This window comes from Peromyscus leucopus, chromosome 10, assembly GCF_004664715.2.
Source record: "Peromyscus leucopus breed LL Stock chromosome 10, UCI_PerLeu_2.1, whole genome shotgun sequence".
In the NCBI taxonomy this organism is placed as follows: Eukaryota; Metazoa; Chordata; class Mammalia; order Rodentia; family Cricetidae; genus Peromyscus; species Peromyscus leucopus.
Genome location: NC_051071.1, coordinates 83,353,046 through 83,373,994, shown reverse-complemented (window position 1 = coordinate 83,373,994; position 20,949 = coordinate 83,353,046). Strand labels below are relative to the sequence as shown.

The window sequence follows — 20,949 nt, the reverse complement described above, 5'->3', positions numbered from 1 at the left end:
ACTGACAGGGAGGGAACACAGAGGCAGCTGCTTTTCTAGACCAAAATCTGATCAATAAGATGATGTCTTTTGTGGTGCAGGATAGAGAATTCTCAAGAAGGGGAGGTTTGTCTCCAGTTGTGTGCATAGAGCGCTGTACACCAGAATGTGGCTGAGGGAATGGAGCTGGAATATCAGAATTGCAGACAGCAATGATAGATAAGGAGATAAGGAAAGGGCTGTATGAGGAACAGAGTGAGCTCCCCAGAGTTCTCACACCAGCCTTGTCTTACTCAAGAACAGGCCTAAGTGCCCACATCATGTGGCTCACAATGTCTGTAACTCCAGCTCTCTGGGATCTGATGCCCTTTTCTGCCTCCAGGGCAGTTCACTCAGGTGCATCCTCCAAAACAATGAAAAACAAAAATAAAAGACTCTTACAAAGGAGGAGTGCTGGACTGGGAAATATGTGGGCCCAGAAGAGGGTGGATTCAGTATTGTGGTATTCAGAATAAATAGAGGTCTACACAATTTCTCACTGATCAGTTCAAGTATTGGTAGCACCCAACATTGATATTTAAAGATGGGGAACTGTCAGATTCCTGGGTTTGGGCTGGAGGAAAAGCTGATAACGTCTATGAATGGGGGACATGAGTCTCACCACTTCAGTCTTTAAGTGGTGAAGACAGGTGGGGACCGGCTGAGCAATTGTCCAGCATCTTGGGAACTTGATCTGATTTTGTGCTGATTCTCCCTCAGAGGGAAGCTTGTTGGGACCACAGAATGGATCATACTCAGAGCACAGAAGAAGGTTCTAATAATAGTTCCCAACATTTAGAGGAGGTCATATTTTTTTCCACGTCCACTCTGCTCTGTGGAGTGTCGTGGGGGGAACGCACTGACCAGAATTCCCTATAACAGAAAAATGTGGTCTTGAAGGAAAGTCTTTTGCTCATTTGAAAGAAGAGGTGAGATCTCATGGGAGCCACATATGATGACCAGTCTCAGAGAGCCACCAAGAGTGTAAGAGGTGGCTCACCCCAGAAGGTTGATACCACAATTTCCAGAACATTTTTTCTCTAAGATTGAATTTCAAGACAAGAGGTCTGCAATATCGACCTTCTCTTTTTTGGGGGAAGAGAAGACTTTTACCCATGTCTAGACCTCTCACCCCACCTTCCACCCCCTGCCCCTATTGGTATTACATTGTCTTGTCAAGCAGCAGGAAATGACAATGCATGAGGGCCTACCTTAAATGTTTTACTTCTGTTGGAAGCCTAGCAGGTTGGTAAGTTCCAGGGAAACATTTAATTGAGGATGGCTTGCAATTGAAGATGCTTAGTCCATTATCATCATGGCAGGAAGCATGACAGCATGCAGGCAGACATGGTGCTGGAGAAGGAACTGAGAGTTCTTACATCTTGACCCACAGGCAGCAGGAAAAGACCCAGACACACATCCTCCAACAATGCCACACCTACTTGAACAAGGCCACACCTCCTAATAGTGGGACTCCCTAGGAGCCTATGGGTGTCATTTTCTTTCAAACCACAACAGTTTTGCTGCATTGATTTTTCTGTGTATTCTTTCGCTATAATAATTCATAGGTATGATTATCATTAAACACTGAGCCTTGTGCATTTTCTAAGGGGGCTGCTGAATAGGAGGTTGTCTGGGGGGAATGCCTAAATCAGCATCTTCAAAATGTTTCCTATTCCTGTGCTATTTCAGATACCAGTTCTGGTATGGACAGGGCACTGTTCTTACATTGTGTACCAGTTTCTAATTCCCCATGGAGGAAGCTCCAGAGATGGCTATGTTAATTGAAGCAGTGTATAAAGATACTGTTGCTTTTTGCCCATTCTCTAAACAACATATTATAGAAGACTGGTTTTCAAGCTTTAAATGGAAGCCACAGAATGTATTGAAAAAAAAAATCCCTTATGTATTGAAAAACTTTCTGGAAGACAAGTGTTTAAATGTTCCAATGGAAGGCTGCTGACATTGAGGAAGCCTTGAGAGCCTTGCCTGTATATGCCTCTCTCTTTCTGATACAAGCTTGGGAAATAGGATGTGAAGTTCGTTGTTGTAAAAAAGCATATACCACAAATAAGAGCATTCTACAAGCTCACCTCCTCTTCAGAAGGAGGCCAAGGGTGAAATCATTATCTCACAATTTACTAGGACTTATAAGCTGAACTACAAAATCAGTTTAGAGCAACATCATGGTGAGGTCGTTAGCCCCAAAACAAGACCCGAGTGCCCAGGGGTCCTCCGGCTGCACCTGTCTGTTTCCCCCAGGACATCAAAGGCAGAGTAGGGACATCAAATGGCGTGCATGTAGACCTCCTATTATGAGAAAGCTTTTATTTCATGGAGTTTTGAAGGAATGGGTGAGGCACTTCCTCTTCATTTTATAGACCAGAAAACAAATTCTCATCTGACTTCAGATTAGAATCTCAGCCTGGATCTTTTTTTTTTTTTGTGACTCCATACTGGACTCCTCATTGTTAACTTGTCTGTCCTGAGCTCTTTAACTCAACAGTCGGGCTTGCTGATGTCTCTTGTGGTTGCTGACGTCTTTTCACTCAGAACAAAGAATGGCTGGATGGCTTGCTCTACTTATGCATATCCTGCAAAATGGAGGGGTTGGGGAAGATACATACAGCACCCCTTGTCAGAGACACGTTGAGACCTAGATAAATATGTAGCCAAAAATACTCCCAATGGCCTAAAAGCCCTTGCTAAATTGGGCACACAGGAAATGGTCTTAATTACTGCTGGTCACAGCTACCTAACTGGCATTTGCCGTTTGCCACCATTTCCTAGTTAGTTCAATGCCCATGTCTAAAGAGAAAAGTTGTGGTCCTGAAAGCTGCTTGTCAGCCCGAGCTTCTTAATTGCCTCCGTTTTTCTGTGTTCTTGGAGATGCGCTTCAGTGACTCCTTAATATATTTCCCCTTCCCTCCCAGTTTGCGATTATCCCTATCAGCTTGCCGTACAGGCAGCTGCCTGAGATCCAGCTGTCCCCTTCCCCCATCCCTCCCAGTGCGTAGGAGCAGCCCAACATGACTATGGACCCTGGCTTCACTCCAAGACTCGGAGATTACCCCTCTCAGAGAGCTGAGGGATGCAGAATGAAGTTAGGACAAAGTTCGCTGTTGTAAACACCTAATTCACCAGCAAGGCATGGGGCCCCAACGCCTGACACATGTTTGCACAGCGGAGATAACAGGACTTCTTATTTGCAATCATCCCCCCTCCCATGCCTCAGAGATGGGGAGATAGGAGAGAGAACGTGCTCTTCCCAGCACCGGCAACAGGCATGCTCGGAAGAAGAGGGTTCCATGAGGAGCAGGTGGGACAGGGAAGTCAGCCAAAGCAGCCAGCAGCACAAGGAGGGGGCTGAAATCAGCACAGGAAGTGTGCCACACAGACAAACACCGAGACCAAGCAGAGCCAACACGTAGCTGGCTTGGGATTGCACTGAGCTCAGGAGTTCTGTGTCGAGGTTCCTAAAAAGAAACATCAGTTTAGCTAGGGCACATTTAATCTTCCAGCCAAAGAAGCAGGTGCCATTCAATTGTCTTTAATTAATTGAAATCATTTATTTTGGTATCAGGGATCCCACCCAGGGCCTTGCATATTCAGGACAAGTCACCTGTGGCTGATTTATGCCCATGGCTGAATTCTCCTTAGGACTGCGCAGACCCGTCAAAGGCCAGCTATTCCTAAAAGCTCAGGATAGGAGCCTTACTCTGCTGAACCAAAAGCTGGTGTCTGAACTGAGAACTCTGCCAACAAAACCAGGGCAGCCAGAGCGAGGAACATCTCAAAGCCTCTTATGTCATGCTGAAGTCCGTGAATCTCAACCTGTTTCATCAAAGTCTATGAAAAAAAAAAAAAAGAATTAACAAAAGAGCAGGCCTAGGCACTCTCTCTTGTTCACAAGGTTGGCTGGCTCTGGACCTGAGTCTGGGAACTTGAGGTTGAAAACTGCCACCTTCCCTGGGAAATGGGACCTCCTTCGCTCATGCTCATGGGCAATTGCACCGTGACGTGTGAGTGCCAAGCATCCAAGGCTGCTCCTGTCCACGCCTCCCTCCCTCTGCTCCCTAGGTTCCAGAAAACACTGGTCCACTATACCCCCAAGACCTCCAGCACCCTGTCATTTATCATGTGACTGTCACTTGCTCTGCTTTAACTGCTCACCTCTAGAGGTTAGGGACAGGTTTTGCATGCTGTTGTGTTCCTAGGGCACAGCAAAGAACCATGATTTAGGTGGTGCTTTAAGTGAGCAACAAAAATAACCGATAAAACAGATGAATGCATAAATACAAAACAGTAACAAGTGATGATTTCATTTACTTCTTTCCCCTTTGGCACAAACTGGAAGACTTTTTTTTTTTCAACTCAGAACTGTTGAATATTGTGTTTGGTGGCAGTTTTATAAGATTTTTATTAGAGAAATAAGTACTTTTAATAATTACTAATTAAGTGCTTTGAGTAGGCCTTAGCCACCAGATATGACTATTACTAGATACTATTTTCTCCAAGATACTTCTTCATGCATTTGATGATGCAAAGATATTTTCGACATTAGAACAGGGTACTAGAATTAATGCTGAAAATTCTGTCCCCTCTGCCATCTTGTTTCTAACGGAGAGCTGCATTAATGTGCTGCTTTCTGAATTGTCTTCCTCCATTTTCTTGTAGTTCAACTGTAAGTTTAGGCCTGGCTGGCCAGCTCTCGCTGTGATTGCTCTGTAACTCTGAGACCGAATAATTCTTACCACTGTGTCACAAGTCTGCAATTAACTATGGTTGCCCCTCTTGCATTTTTACAAGATCTTCAGAGAAGATCTCTCTCCTTTTGAACGAGGGTCCCAGGGCTCTTCTGCTAATATCTTTACCATCACATCGGCTGTGCAACAACCTTGGGGTTTGAATACTTTGGAGAAAGGGGGATGTGGTTGGCTTTGGATACAAGTAATCTGTGGGAAGACAACTGGGGAAATGTATGATCTGCTGCCGGGGCAACCTCACACTGCTGTGGGCTGGTAAATGTCTGTCTGGGACTCACTGACGTCCTCTGGGTAGAGTCCTAGACTGATGCCCACATCAGCCCACAGTTACTCAAAGCCCAGCCACTGGGCTAAGTTACACAGACAATCTGGCTTCAGGTACCCCCAGTGAAGGAACCCCAACTCTCAAGGCCTTCTGGGGAGTAAAGATTACCAAACTGATATACCTTGAATGGCACAGAACCTGTGATGCCCTTTCTTGCCAGCAAAGCCCCATCAAGCTAGTGGGTCCTTCAGTTCTCTCATTGTGCTCTTAATACAACGAGGTGTTAATCTTTCTCCCCCTTGTCCTCAACTACTTAGGCAATATACAGTTGGACCTCATGTTTTCAGTGGGAATCATTTTCCCCCAGAGTAGTTTATGGAGGATCTTTGCTCTCTTCTCTGAAAGCAATGGCTACCACACAGAGTCAAGGTCAATTCCAGGGCTGTAGATAAGTGTGATGCTTTTCAGAGTCTACAGTTTTGCTTTCTGGAGTTTCAGACACATACAGTTAACTATGGTCTAAAAACAATAGGTAGAAAATTTCAGAAAGAAATAATTCATAAATTTTAAATGGAATTGCCAGTATGAGTGGCATGACCGAACCTGATTAATCCCTCTACCCAGTATATCCACATTGTATACATTGCCTGAGAGGCATTTCTTCCTAGACATCTGGGTTGTCATAGTAACTGTGCTGCTATCACAGTGTTTGTATTTGAGCAACCAATATTTTAACTAATGGTCCACTGATGTTGGCAATTCAAATGAGGGTGGCAGTCATGTTGAGGGGAAGCCATGAAGGGGCTTCTATAAGCAAAAAGGTGAATGCGCAGTATGATATTGAGAGGGAGAGCAAGCAAGAGAGACCATATTCATGTTACTTTTATTTTAGCATATGGTTCAATTGTGCCTTAATCTCAGTCATTGTTTATCTCTCATTGTCCTTAGTTATATATTAGACTTTCTCACATGTATGCATAGGAATAACCTAGAATGAGTAGAGCTTGGTCCTAACTAAGATTTCAGGCGTCCACTAGAGTAGCTGTGCTGTGTCCCCTGAAGAAAAGGGAAAGGTCTACTGTATTTGTTTTAAAGACACTCCCTTCTTTCATTCTCTAGCACAGACAGGGAAAATTCACAAGTTGTATCATAAGCATCTTCTCTGCCCTTCATCACAAGAGTCTGTCACCAGTGACCTTGGCCTTAGAAGGAAGGGTTCTTAGACCCGAGGAAAGATCAAAGCCTGCTGTTAAGATTGTTAGAGAAGCTACTGAATAGTTCAAAGGTCAGATCTGCTTCTGATGAGCTGATCATCTGTGAGAATAACCCTCAGACATTTGTCTGTGTTAAAAAAAAACTATACTTTCCCTCAACTGCATATTTGTGAACAGTATAAATGGAACAACTTAACTGTTTTGTTCCCAGAGAGGGCATTACAATGTGCACAAGTTTATTTTAATCTTCCTCTGATTTAACAAAAATGGTGTAACTATACTTAAAAATTAACTTTCATTTATTCTATTGAATGGATATATTTTCTTCTTTTTATTGTGTGTGTATGATATATGTCTATGTATTTGTGTGTGTGTGTGTGTGTGTGTGTGTGTGTGTGTGTGTGTGTGCATTTTGTACATAAAGGCCAGATGTCAAGGTGGGGTGTCTTTCCCAGTCACTTTCCACCTTATTTTTCAAGACAGGGTCTCTCATTGAACCTGGAGTTCAATAACTGGTCAGTCTGACTAGCTACTGACTTTCAGGGATCTATCTGTCTCTGCCTCCCCCACCCTCCAAAGCTATGCAGACATCTGTGCTGGCTTTTGCTTGGGTGCTAGGGACTTGAACTCAGGGCTTTATACTAGCTAAGTGGCAAGCGTTTCATTGACTGAACCAGATTCAGATACATTTTCTTAGATTTTAAAAGTCTCACATGCTTTCTGGTAGACAACTAGGCTAAGACAAACTGAGTTGTTTTTGCCTTTTGCACCCAAGGGACAATTGTTAATATCATCTAGTCTAGATGCATTTCAGAAAAAAAAGTGGCGTGATTTAGTCCAGGCCCAGTTTTTATTGTATAGGGAATAATAATATACATTAGTGGAAAAAGTCCCATTAATAAGATAATAAGTTTTACTTATATCTCTGAAGGAACAGATAAGATTATGTGGATTTAAGTATAGAGTTACCTTTTGCATTTGCTAAATTATCCATTTTAGGATATTTAAAATATATTTATATGGTCTGCATGGAGTTAATTTACCTCAGCATTTCCTATAAGCATTTATAAAGTCAGCTTTATGTACATATAAGAAAAAGGATTTTTTCCCAGGAGGCAGCATTTACCATATTAAAGGGGTAAGGGACTCTTGATACTGGGATAAGCATAATATTAAAGGGATAAGGGACTACCTGATAAGTGACATTAAACAAAGAATGGAGAGATTCCCAAGTAATGTGACATACATTTCCCTCTTAGCCCATATATTTAAATCTTGTTATTGTTCATTTAATACTTAAAAAAACATTTTTTTTTATTTCATTGGCTAGGTAATTGTATGGAAAGAAATATTTAGTTGTTAGCCACAGGTTTTATATATTTTTTTTCATATAATGTGTCTATATTTCTAACACACACACACACACACACACACATACACACACAGAAAAATAAATTCATTTACAATTTTGTCTAAAGCTGGAGAAAAGGAAATTCCCAGTCTGCTCTGCTGTATCCAGTGTGTGACAACTTGCAAAAGAATGAACCAAGAGCCAGGAAACCTTCACATGTCCATTTAGTTGTTGCTGTGAGATGTCTTTCTGTTCGCTGTGAATATGTGTTGCTCTGATTTGTTGATACATAAAGCTGCATTGGCCTATGGCAAGGCAGCTTAGAGGCACGTGGAAATCCAAGCAGAAATATGGAGAGAAGGAAGGAGAGGAGAGAGAGATGCCAGCTTGCCATCCTAGGAGCAACATGTAATGGGATGCAGGTAAAGCCATGGAACACATGGTGATACATAGATTAATAGTTATGAGTTAAGTTAAACTATTAAGAGCTAGCTAGCAAGAAGCCTGCCATAGGCCAGTTGATAATTAATATTAAGCCTCTGAATGATTATTTTATAAGCGGCCGAGGGACAGAGGAGCAGGGTGGGACCTGAGAAAACTTACAGCTACAAGCTGTAGTCCCAGGTAGCTGAACAGGCAGAGAGACTTTCCCCTGGTATGGGGTTTTTGGGGGCCATTTACACATAGCACGGTATTTCCTACAGGGCTCCTGTAGTGGTTCAAATGAGAGAGGTGCCATACACTCATATAACAAATGCTTGGGTTCCAGTTAGTGGAACTATTTGGGAAGTATTAGCTATGGCATCTTTGGAGTAAGTGTGGCCTTGTTGGAGGAGGGGGTATGTCACTGGGGGTAGTCTTGGGGTTTCAAAAGCTTATGCTAGGCCTGGTCTCTCTCTCTCTCTCTCTCTCTCTCTCTCTCTCTCTCTCTCTCTCTCTCTCTCTCTCTCTCTCCCTCTCTCTCTCTCTCCCTCCCCCCTCCCTCTCTCTCTCTCTCTGGCTTCTACCTGAAGATCATGATGTAAAGCTCTCAGCTACTACTCTAGCACCCTGTCTGTCTGCATCCTGCTGTAATGATCATGGACTAACCCTCTAAAACTGTAAGAAAGCCATCACTTAAACACTTTCTTTTATAAGAGTTGCAGTGCCAAGACTGTGATCATGACTCTCTGGCCCTCAATTTCTACCGCAGCATCACACCTGGAGAGCAGTTCAGGAGACAAGAGATCAGATTTCAAGTTCAGTTGTTGAGACTGCTTGGCAGTTTGTCCTTGAGGATGCCACGCAAACCCTCAACCCCATTTCCACACCTGATGACTGGAATTTGAAGTTGTTCTTCTCCTGTATCGTTCTGGTTCTGAAATGTTATGACATATTGTTTTCTTTAATTTAGGTGAGTGTCAACAGTTTTCCAAGATTTTCATGTTTTTATTTTCCTCAAAATTTCTGAGATTATTTTCTTTTAGGAGAGTACTGGTTAGTTTAATAGAACTTATTGTTTGTAAACCCATGTGGGCTTCTGATAGCAGACACTTTCTTTACTAAATACCTAAGAGACACTAGCGTACTTATTAGGTAATGAGTTTTATAGGCCATAAGCTTAGTAGAGCCAAATAGGATGCTATTATTTTAAAACTCAGCTTCATTTTAATCTTGAATTCTCATTCTACTCAATCAAAATAAACAGAAAGGAAGGAAAGAAGGAAGAAGGGGGAGAGAGGGTTGGAGGAAGTCGGGGAGAGGAGGTAAAGAGGAGAGGAAGCAGAGAGGGAGGGGAAGGGAGAAGACCAGCTCTGCTGGATTCTGTGATTTCTCAAGTTGGGGTGTTTTTCCTCCTCCCTAACACCCAAGTTTGTCTGTGTTTTTACCTCTGCACATGGAGGACTAATCATAATTCCTAGGAGCAACATAATTTGTTTTGGTGACTGTTTGCAAACACAAACTGAGAGAGAGAGCACGTAACGCTGAAATAATTGAGTTAGCAATTGATGCTGTCTCTCTGGACCCTTGCAGCCGAGGTTGGTGTAGGCGTCTCCTGGACTCCAGTGGCAACATTCCCACTCCATATAGCCCACCGATGTCACTGAGGTTGCCATTGGAGGAGAGGAAATGTCCGGGAGGAGAGGCAGTGTCCAGTATCCATCCAAAAGATTCTCCATAGATGAGGGAATGGATGTCTTGCAAGAAGTGTAGGCATGGCAGACTCAAAAGCTGGCCACCTCACTTGCAGAGAGCTTAGAATCCACCACAGAACAAAGGAAAAATGTGGGAGAAAATGCAGGCATGACCTGGTGGTAAGCCTACCTGACACACTGTGCTCCTAAATAAGAAGCATGGCACACCATGCTCCTGAGTATTCCCAGAAACCAGAATGCTGAATTCTGAAGCAGCTTGAGTAGCCGGTAGCTGGCCTGCTGGGGAGCCTGCACTCTCCATGTCTCCTTTTATGTGCTTCTTCTGCGTAGAGACCATGGTGGTACGAGCGATCACTGTCTAATCCTAGGTAATGTGCTAACTAATCACAGTTGATAGGCTTCCACTATATAAGTGGTTGTTCACACGCAATAAAGCAGACACTGTTCCCTGCAACTGTCTCTGGAGTGGTTTCATCTCCATGCCCTTTACCATCCATGAGCATTACAGTCTTGTCAGGGGACCTCAGCAATGACAGCAGAATAGGAAGGACCCTGAGAGAAGACCTGAGAGTCTTCCTGAGTTACAAGCCTGACAACAAAGATTCTGAATTAGACAGCAATGAATTCAGGAATGAGTAGACTGCTTTTGTATGCTCATGAGCCAGTGTTTGATGTTGGGGTCTTCCTCAACCTGCCCTCTGTCTTATCTTTTGAGGCAGGACTGAGAAAGAACATTGAACGAACCAAGATCTCACCTATTATCTAAAATGGCTGGCCAGCAAGCTCCTGAAATCATCTTGTCTCTGCCTCTCCAGGCTGCACCCTGCTTTTTACTAGGACACTGGGGATTGAACTCACGTCCTCATGCTTGTATGGAAAGCAATTGCTACTGAGATGTCTTCTCAGCCTGGAGAAAACTGCTCTGTCAGGTAGAATTGTGGCTAGTATCCAGAAACCACACATGATTATACTGAGTTGGCAACTGTGGGATTCTTATTTGATAAAGTAATCTCCTTTAATACCTTGTTAGAAGTTGTTACCAAGATCTTTGATTTTATATTTAAAAAAAATATATTTTTCTCCCTTTTGGAATAGGTAGTGTTTCCACTTCTAGATACTGTCAACATTTCCGCTGCTTCCTGCAATTATGCAAAAATTACAAAAGTGAGCAGTGTTTACATTTGCAAATCCTCCAGAACTCATCAAGCTCTGCTTGCACTGCCGTCTGGGATCCTGGGTCTTCTGCTCCTGCCACCCTGTTCATTCAAGTCGCTTAGGACAGGAGATTGCACCTCCCCCTGTGGATTTCTATGCACTTTGTAGCACAGGCCAACAATGCGTGTTTGCTGCCAGCTTCACGTGTGACTGATAAATGAGGCCGTGGGCTGTAATTGAATGCAGCCTTTGGTGAGGTGGAGAACTAATAGAAATATGCAAATGAAGCTAGCCAACACTGTGTTTTAATTGATCTAGATGAAGTGCCTTTGAATCTTAAATTATTTGAAAATTCCCAGGGCCTCCTTTCACTCCTTGAAAGCCCAGCATAGAGTTCATTAGCACAGAAGTGGTGCTTGACAAGGTCCTTAGATAATTGGGATTTTGATATGGTATTGAGTGTTCAAGTTTAAGTCCAAGAAGTAATAGAAGGTTTTGAAATCCTAGTGATTAAAAAAAATATTAAAATTTAACTGGTGCGTAGCTGTAGATATTTTTGGGATGTAGTATAATGCTCACAGACACATATACAACTCACAATGGTAAAATCAGGTCATGGACATGCCATTGTCACTTGTCCAACACTCGTCATTTCTTTGCATGAGGAACATCCAAAATCCTCTCTGCTGGCTATTTTAAAATATATAGTGAATTGCTTCAACTATGATTGTGCTTGCCTGTTATGAAGCATTAGATGTTGTTCCTCCTATTCAGCAGTATTTCTGTGCTCATTGGCCGCCTTCCCGTCATCCTTTCCATCCTTCAGTAGCTATTATTCTGTATTTGTATGAGCCCTGATTGTTTCCTCATATAGATGAGAACATGTGGGACCTGCCTTTCTGCCCCTGACTTATTATATCAGCACAGCATCCTGTAAGCTGGTCTATGTCACTACAAGATGAAAAAACTTCATTCTTTCTCATAAATGCATCATACCCCACTGTAGAGCAAATATTCTACATCTTCTCTATCCATTGATCTATTGATAGAAACCCACTCTGATGCCATATGGCTGATAATAATGCTTCAGTGGACATGAAGTGTAGATGTCCTGCTATTTCTTTTGGACATATGCTCATACTCAAACTGCTGGATTGTAGGTAGTTCAGTTTATAGTTCTTTGGTGTGAGGGACCCCCCACACCATTTTCCACAATGGCTGTGTGGATTATTTTGCTACTATAGCAGTGCCTGAGAGCTCCCTTTCTTTTTTTTCCCTTTTATTTTATTTTACAATACCATTCAGTTCTACATATCAGCCATGGATTTCCTTGTTCTCCCCACTCCTGCCCCCATCCTGTTCCCTCCGGCCCATCCCCCATTCCCACCTCCTCCAGGGCAAAACCTCCCCTGAGGACTGAGATCAACCGGTAGAGTCAGTCCAGGCAGGTCCAGTCCCCTCCTCCCAGGCCGAGCCAAGCGACCCTGCATAAGCCCCAGGTTTCAAACAGCTTTCTCATGCAATGAGCACAGGATCCAGTACCACTGCCTGGATGCCTCCCAAACAGATCAAGCCAATCAACTGTCTCACCTATTTAGAGGGCCCAATCCAGTTGGGGGGCCCTCAGCCTTTGGTTCATAGTTCATATGTTTCCATTCGTTTGGCTATTTGTCCTTGTGCTTTATCCAACCTTGGTCTCAACAATTCTTGCTCATATAAACCCTCCTCTTTCTTGCCAATTAGACTCCTGGAGCTCCACCCGGGGCCTAGCCATGGATCTCTGCATCCAGATCCCTCAGTCGTTGGATGGGGTTTCTGGCACGACTATTAGGGTGTTTGGCCATCCCATCACCAGAGTAGGTCAGTTCCAGCTGTCTCTTGACCATTGCCAGCAGTCTATTGTGGGGGTATCTTTGTGGATTTCTGTGGGCCTCTCTAGTACTTCGTTTCTTCCTTTTCTCATGTGGTCTTCATTTACCATGGTCTCCTATTCCTTGTTCTCCCTCTCTGTTCTTGATCCAGCTGGGATCTCCCGCTCCCACAGGCTCTCTTTCCCTCAACCCTCACCCTTCATTACTCCCACTCATGTCCCAGTTGTTCATGTAGATCTCATCCATTTCTCCTTCATTGGGCGATCCCTGTGTCTTTCTTGGGGTCCTGTTTTCCAGGTAGCCTCCCTGGTGATGTGAGTAGCAGTCCAGTCATTTTTGTTCCACCTCTAGTATCCTCCTATGAGTGAGTACATACCATATTTGTCTTTCTGAGTCTGGGTTACCTCACTCAGGATGATTTTTTTCTAGATCCATCCATTTGCCTGAGAACCACATGATGTCATTGTTTTTCTCTGTTGAGTAGTATTCCATTGTGTATATGTGCCACAATTTATTTATCCATTCTTCAGTTGAAGGGCATCTAGGTTGTTTCCAGGTTTTGGCTATTACAAACAATGCTGATATGAACATAGCTGAGCAAGTGGAGAGCTCCCTTTCTTCACAGAATGTGGTGGGTTTTATTTGCTGTCTGTCTTGGTAGTAGCCAAAGATGGTATCTCACTAAGGTTTTAAGTACTATTTACTCCATGGATATTGATACTGAACAATTTTTCATGTAAATCTTGGTCATTTGTATAACTTCTTTTGAGAAATGGTTATTGGTATCCGTAGCCCATTTTAAAACCATGCTATCTTTTTATTCTTTTGATGTAGATATTAGAATTGTTGTTCTATTGTGATTCTGGATATTAGTCTTCTTCATATGAATAATTCCAAATGTTTATTCTTATTTTGTAGGTTGCCTTTAAATCTGTTGATGTTTCCTTTGCTGGGAAGAACGTTTTTAGTTTGCTAATAATCCCCTTTGTGTATTTTTGCTTTTTTTTTGCCTGTGCTTTTGGGGAATTATGAAAAAAAATTTCTTTGCCCCAACTCAATCTCCTGAAGTATTTCTTCTGTTTTCTTCTAGCAGTTTCTGAGTTTTAGCTCTTATATTTAAATCTTTGATCTATTGTTAATTGAATCTTTGATCCATTGTTAATTGATTGTATTCTGGTGAGATATACGTTTGGATTTTTTCTTTTTTGTTTGTGAAAAAAAAAAAAACAAAAAACAAAACTACTCACCTATTGAATGTGTGCAACTGCAAGTAGAGAATTTGGTTCCTGCTGGTTCCTAGTCAGTCTACGCAGTTCATATCGGGAACACTCACTAATGGAGCACATGTATGAATCATCTCATTCTACAGTTGATAGGAGCTGTCAAGATTTAATTATCAGGGTTCTTTGTTGTAGGAGATAAATATTTACAAGTTTTATAAACAGAAACAAGATCTCAGTGTGAGGGTGTATGTTTAAATCTTTTCAGTCAAGGAAAGACACAGGTAAGTCATATTTAGCCATTCAGTTTCTTGGAGTTTCTATTGCTGTGATTAAACACCATGACCTTGGGGAGGGAAGAGTTTATTTCAGCTTATAACTCTCAGGTCATGTTCTGTTACTGAGGAAGGTGAGGACAGAAACCCAAGGCAGGAATGTGGAGACAGGAACTGAAGTAGGGGCCATGCAGGGGTGCTGTACTGGCTTGCTCTTCATGGCTTGTTCAGTCTGCTTTCTTATAGCATCCAGGATCACTGCCCAGGAGTGGCACCATCCACAATAGGGTGGGCCGTCCCACATCAATTATCAATCAAGAAGATGTCCTATTGGTTTGCCTATTGGCCAATTTTACAGAGTCATTTTCTTGACTAAGATTCTTTCTTTCCAGATGACTATACCTGATATCAAGTTGATATAAAAAATACTTTTTTGGTATGTTCCATAATATAAAATCCATTATCATTTGAAAAGATAATAAAGGAATATGCAATTCGAAGTACAGATAAAACAGTAACAATCACCAGCAACTTCATACAATTATCTTGAGCTTTGTGTGTGTGTGTGTGTGTGTGTGTGTGTGTGTGTGTGTGTGTGTGTATACTCTCTTGCAAGCTGCCCTTAACCTCCATATGTGTTCCCATAGAGTCTTTCCATGCTTCCTGTGGACCCCAGGGACCAAGCTCGGGTCTTCAGGTTTGGTAGCAAGAGTCTTCAGCTACTGAGTCATCTCACCAACCCTAAAATTTTTTTTTTTTTACTTTCTATAGTTTTGTAATGTTAGACTTTTTTTTTGCCTGTGTGTATTTGTAATTTATGCTGACTTTTTCCCTTGTTCTGAACAGATGTACACTTTGCAACCCAAATATATTTGTGTATATAATTTTACTTTCCTGTTGGTAAGAAAGCAAAAACTTATCTTTTTTCTTAAACACGTTTCCAAGTGATGCTTTCTTCATCTTTCTCACAGACTTACACACTATTTATTGTGAAGTTGTGATATGCAGAAGTATTTCAGAGTTGCAGTTCTCCTGGGGGAAATTTGTTCAGCTACTATGAGCTGGTGATTATTTATAAAATAGAAAGAATGGGCTGGCTCACAAGTTTGTTTACAGGATTCAGTGAGGTCATGTGGAAGGACGCATTAAATGACCAACTGTCAGCCTGCCGTACGTACTCCGATCATGACCTGCCCTCTGTTTTATTCTGGCTCTCACTAGTAAGATATTTTGCCCACTTACTTCTTTGCTGGCAACATGGGGAAATGTATGACACAGAATTCCAGTAGGCCTCCAATAGCTGAACATTCTTTTTACCACAGAATTATAACTGTTTCACCATCAATGTCAAATATCAACATCAAATAACACCCTTGAATGACTACAAGTCATAATGAAGACCTTTCCCAGTGAACTTTTCTTTTCAATAAAATGTGTTCATTGTTTTTGCATTTACATTTGTGTGAGTCATTTATTTCCATAGCCATGAATGATGAGGACCTTAGTTTTTAAGTGATGGCATTTGGTATTTTAGTTGGAGCATTATGAATAATGAAGTACAACACACAGCTAGGTCTTAAATGTTTAGTCCCATTATTTGTCCTGTGAAGGTGCATCAGGTCAGACAGGCAATATAAACACTAGCAGATGTCAAGGAAATTGTAGGGATTGTACAATTTTGATAACATAAATCACAATGGTATGTTTCTGTCTGATATTTTTAGTCTGTGATTTTTCTTTTTTTCTTATTCTTCCATATTTCATAGCTTAGTTACAAAAGATAGTGTTAAATAATCGTTGGGAAACAGATCATAGCCCCTGGTGGTGGCAGTAGCGACCAGGACAGGGCACATTGGTGACTAAGCTTGAGTCTGGTGAGAGCCACATGGCCTCCGGGCTCTGCACCCAGATGCCGTGTGGATACTGAACCCACCTGGCCTGCATTATGATGAAGCATTTCCTGGGCCAGATAGTTCTCTGAAGTTCCTGGAACCAATCTTTGATGCCTTCTGGCAATGGAACCTGAATCCCTATAGAAAACATGTTTTAAGTGAAAATGGTGCACCCGGACATGACCCCTGACCAGACACCTCTGTCCCAGGGACTCCTGATCAAGATCACTATGACCAACAGGGATGCCAAGTTGGGCACAGAGACTGCTTTCTGTCAACGTTGCTCCCTTGGACAACATCCTGGAAGACTCTATTGAAGACCCACAGACTCAGACCATGACCACCTTCACCTGGAACAGTAACCACACCCCTCTGGTGGTTAAAGAGGAACAATGTATTTACTATGTGAACTCTGACGGACGGCAGCTGCTGGACTGAAATCTGTCAGCAAGCGTGGGTCTCCTCCAGCTTATTTAGCGTCTGCAGAGGTGCCCAGGAATTTTGTCTTGCCTGCTTCAGAAACAGTGGGATGAAGACAATGAAGGTACATCTTGGCCAAACTACATGATGAGGCCCCTTCCAAAACACTTGTTGAGACAGCCATAGAGGCCAAAGAGAAAGCAAAGGAGACCATACTGACAGCTAGAGACAAGGCAAAGACCTGGCTAGGGAGGTCATGTGGTGACATTTTATTTGTGCTTTAATGAATTAAACTTGCCTGGAGATCGGAGGAAAAAGGCCAGCCATTATAAATAAACAAAGAAGTCAGGCAGTGGTAGCACCTGCCTTTAATCCTATCACTTAGCAGGCAGGATCTCTGTGTGTTCATGGCCACACTAGGGAACAGAGCCAAGCGTGGTGGCACATGCCTTAATTCCAACACTGGTTAACCATAGAGGTCTGGAGATCTGTACAGACAGACAGAAAGTGACAGAGCTGTGTAGGAAGAGGAAGTGAGGTAGCTGGACAGAGAGCAAATCAGATGGCAGAACAGCAAGGCATATGTGTGTGGGTTGACAGGAAGTAACTCACATTTGGAAGCTGCAGAGCTGGTGAGGTAAGGTTGGCTGGTAACTTTATTTCCCTGATCTCTCTTAAGCTTTCACCCTGATATCTGGCTCCATGTTTTTTTTTATAAGGCCATTTAGAAATTCATCTACAAGGTGACCACCAAACAACAGCAGCAGAAGGTCATGGAACCAGCCAGCCAGTGTGGCTCAACCTCCTCTCCCTTCTTCCCACAGCACATGATTGTGAAAAACCAACCTTGAGCCCTCTCTGCTGTCTGGGTGGTGGGTTAGGGCTGGTGTCCTGTTCATCATCTGTAATACACCAGACTCAGTGTCCACTGAGCCCAGCCTGCTTGTTCCCCCATTGGGCAGAGAAGTGCAGCGACTTGTTACAGAGGTAACAAGCAGTACATAGGTGGAGTGGGAACACACGATAGACTGTGTATTCCCCTAGGGCAGGGATCCATGTTTTATTCTCTGATGTGTCCTAAGTACCATGAATATTATATGATAAATTTATCATATTTATTTATTTATCATATAATAGACACTCAATAAACACTTGATTTTATTGTGCCCTCCCCACAAAATAAGAGAAAAAAAAGTTCTTCCAAAATCATGATCATTTTCTTTCTTACCCAATAGAAGAGATTTTTTTCCCCTCTTAGATTTGAAAACATTTATTCCTGTACACAGCTGTATCTCACATACAGTTAATCACGGAAATTGCCGGAGTCTATATTTTGGGGGTGCTGAGCATAGCTTGAGAGAACAGACAAAAACCACAGAAGGAGAGCATTAGGAAGAAAGTGACAACATTTGCTAGTGCTAAAAAGACGGCTGAATTCCATCTCCAGTTCTGATGAATGCTGTGGCTGTAAGGACTACTGGGGACATCCTCATGAAATCAGGTGGTACAACTTTAAAGTGAAGGATAGCCAGGGCTTTGGGGGAGGAATCCATGGGGCCCAGCACAGGTGACCAATACCTAGAAATTCTTGCCTAGTCTCAGAAGCTTCTGATGTCCCTTTCCCTGTGAATCATATGTGCGATGTTCTGTATGGCTGTACTGTTCTGCTCTTCTGCTCATGAGCCCTGGGTACAGAATCAGGACTCACTTTCTTGGAAGTCAAGGCTCTCTTACTCCTTTCTCGTTGATGTCATGGATGTTTGTGACCAGAAACCCAGGCTGTGTGTTGCCAGAGTCTTCCTGCCTTGCCCACAGTCAGGACAAATCCTTGTCACCCGCCAGTCCCACAGCCGCTCAGACCCAACCAAGCAAACACAGAGACTTATATTGCATACAAACTGTATGGCCGTGGCAGGCTTCTTGCTAACTTTTCTTATATCTTAAAGTAACCCATTTCTAGAAATCTATACCTTGCCACGTGGCTCGTGGCTTACCAGCATCTTCACATGCTTCTTATGCTGGCGGCATCTGGCAGTCAGTCCTTCTGCCTTCCTGTCCTTTTATTTCTCCTCTCTGTTAGTCCCGCCTATCCTTCCTGCCTAGTCACAGCCGATCAGGTTTTATTTATTGATCAATCAGAACAACTTGACATACAGACCATCCCCCAGCACAGCCAAGTGCAGACCATCTCAGACACCTGCACTCAGGCCCATGGTCGTAATCATCCTCTATGCGGACCTGCTGGGTAACGCCACAAAGAACCCAAGAAGGGCTCCCACAGGACATACAGAACATCCCACAGCAGCTGTGTTCTGGAAAGCCTGAGGTGACGGGGGCATGACAACATCATTAAGATGTATGTGTTTTCCCACCATGTCACTATAGTCAAAGATGTCACTGTGTTCAAAGATGGTCCTGCTCTGCTCTCTGGATGGAATGCACTGTCTCCTTAATCGGGCTTTGAGGTTTCTGTATATATAATATTATATTATAGCTTCTTGAGAACCTATAATAAAACGACATTCTCTTGAAACGAAGGTCCATGTCTAAGTCACTTTGTTGTATAGGCATCCTCACTCTGCCAAGTTTTTATGAGGAACCTATTTTGGGGTATTTATTGGTTAACTGGTAATATTTATCCTTTTGGTTAAAATCATACAAATTAAAAAACATTCAGTCTGTTTAATGTACTACCATGCAAGTTTGAAGCAATCCTCTTTGGTTGGTATTGGGCTTTCGAGTTGCATGCTGTATTCGATAGTGTCTAGGACCATTTCATGGTTCTGTACTGCAATTCTTGACCAATGGGTATAGCTGAAGTCATTGCCAGTATTGAAGGAGAAAAAAAACTTCCCCTCCCAATAACACCAACCTTCTGGTGTAGCTTATTAGAGCCTTCATGAGTTGGGATGAAATGTTAGATTCCTCTGGATAAGGCCTGTGTAGGAATAGTCAAGGATGGACAAGGGAGTTAGAAAGCATGTGTTTTGCTTCAAGCCCTTTCTAGGTAAGGCGAGTTAGGAGGCCATCCCTTATCTACTCAAGTTTTAAAAAAGAAAAAAAAAGGATGTTAGTGTGTGTGTGCATATGCATACTCATGTGTACATGAGTATGTAACTTTTTACATGGTATGTAACTTTTATCTATTTCATGTGCATCTTCGTATTACATTTTTCAGTTTTTTTTTCTATGTGGTTTTTAAATTCAGTGACTTTCTCTCTGGTGCATGCTAAATGTTTCCATCCCACTGGGTGCATATCAAGTCATCCTCAATTTACTAACATTAAACAACAAGTATTTTATTATACTTACAGATTCTGGGGCCGAGGCTATCAACAGATGGTAGTAGGGCATCTTTTTCTCAGCTTTATTATACTGGTGCTCAGCTGGAAGACTAGACCAGCAAATAGGGATTACTTCAGTGGCTGATGTTCAGAATTACATGAAATATCCTTCACTCACTCATGTGACCCCTGGGCTATGATGACCCAAGTTTGGCTTCAGATGGAACTGTTGACCAGAGAATCTATTGATGTCACATGGCTAAGGCTTTCTCCTGATATTTCAGTTCATAACAATTTAGAGAGTGCTACAATGAATGGGGGTGGGAGGCATTTATTCTATGAATTAAAGCAGCCATGAGATCACTGAACTCTAGGAAAAGTGGGGCATGCACTCCATTTGAAAAGTATTTTAAAATGTTCCTAGTGTTCAAGTTTACCTTAAAAAATCATGGTCAAGAATGCACACATGTAGATGTTTTTCCTAGGCAGCACATCTCAAGAGAAAAATCCTGATAAAAAGAAGCGAGATGGTAGCTCATTGGACCTGTTAAGAGGCACTCTTGGCAACTGAAAAGGTTTTGCATGGTAAATGACTAAAGAGCTAATATACTACTTCTTACGCTTGAGACTTTGACCCCATGAATCATTTTTCCCTTGAGGGACAAATGAAATTTGCCAACTCCATGGTTGGCAGGAAGACCCAATGAGATAATGTGAAGAATAACATATTGTTTTTCTGATATACCTAATCATCAAGGCAGGTCAGGGCAAGACTGAGACCAACATTCAATATTCACACAATGTTCAGTCCTGATTTGGTTTAATGAGTCACAGTTTACATCCAGAGGGGATGATTTGACAGTCTGAGGCTATTGTAAAGTCTGGTTTTGTGACAAGCATGTGACTGACATGAATATGCTGAGCTGTTTTAAAGATTCAAATCATACTTCAGGTTGACCCTATCAGTGACCACAAATCAGATTTCCCTATAACATAAATAGCAATAATATATATGGTAAGTATATATTACTACCACAGAGCTTCATTTGTGGCTGGTATTATGCTAAATACTTTATATGGATT

The 20,949-nt window shown here is 42.3% G+C and overlaps 1 pseudogene; it reads left to right on the top strand.

Annotated features, from left to right (window-relative positions):
• The first annotated feature begins 16,215 nt into the window (after nucleotides 1-16,215).
• LOC114695750 lies at nucleotides 16,216-17,433 on the top strand (annotated as a pseudogene).
• Nucleotides 17,434-20,949: the final 3,516 nt, after the last annotated feature.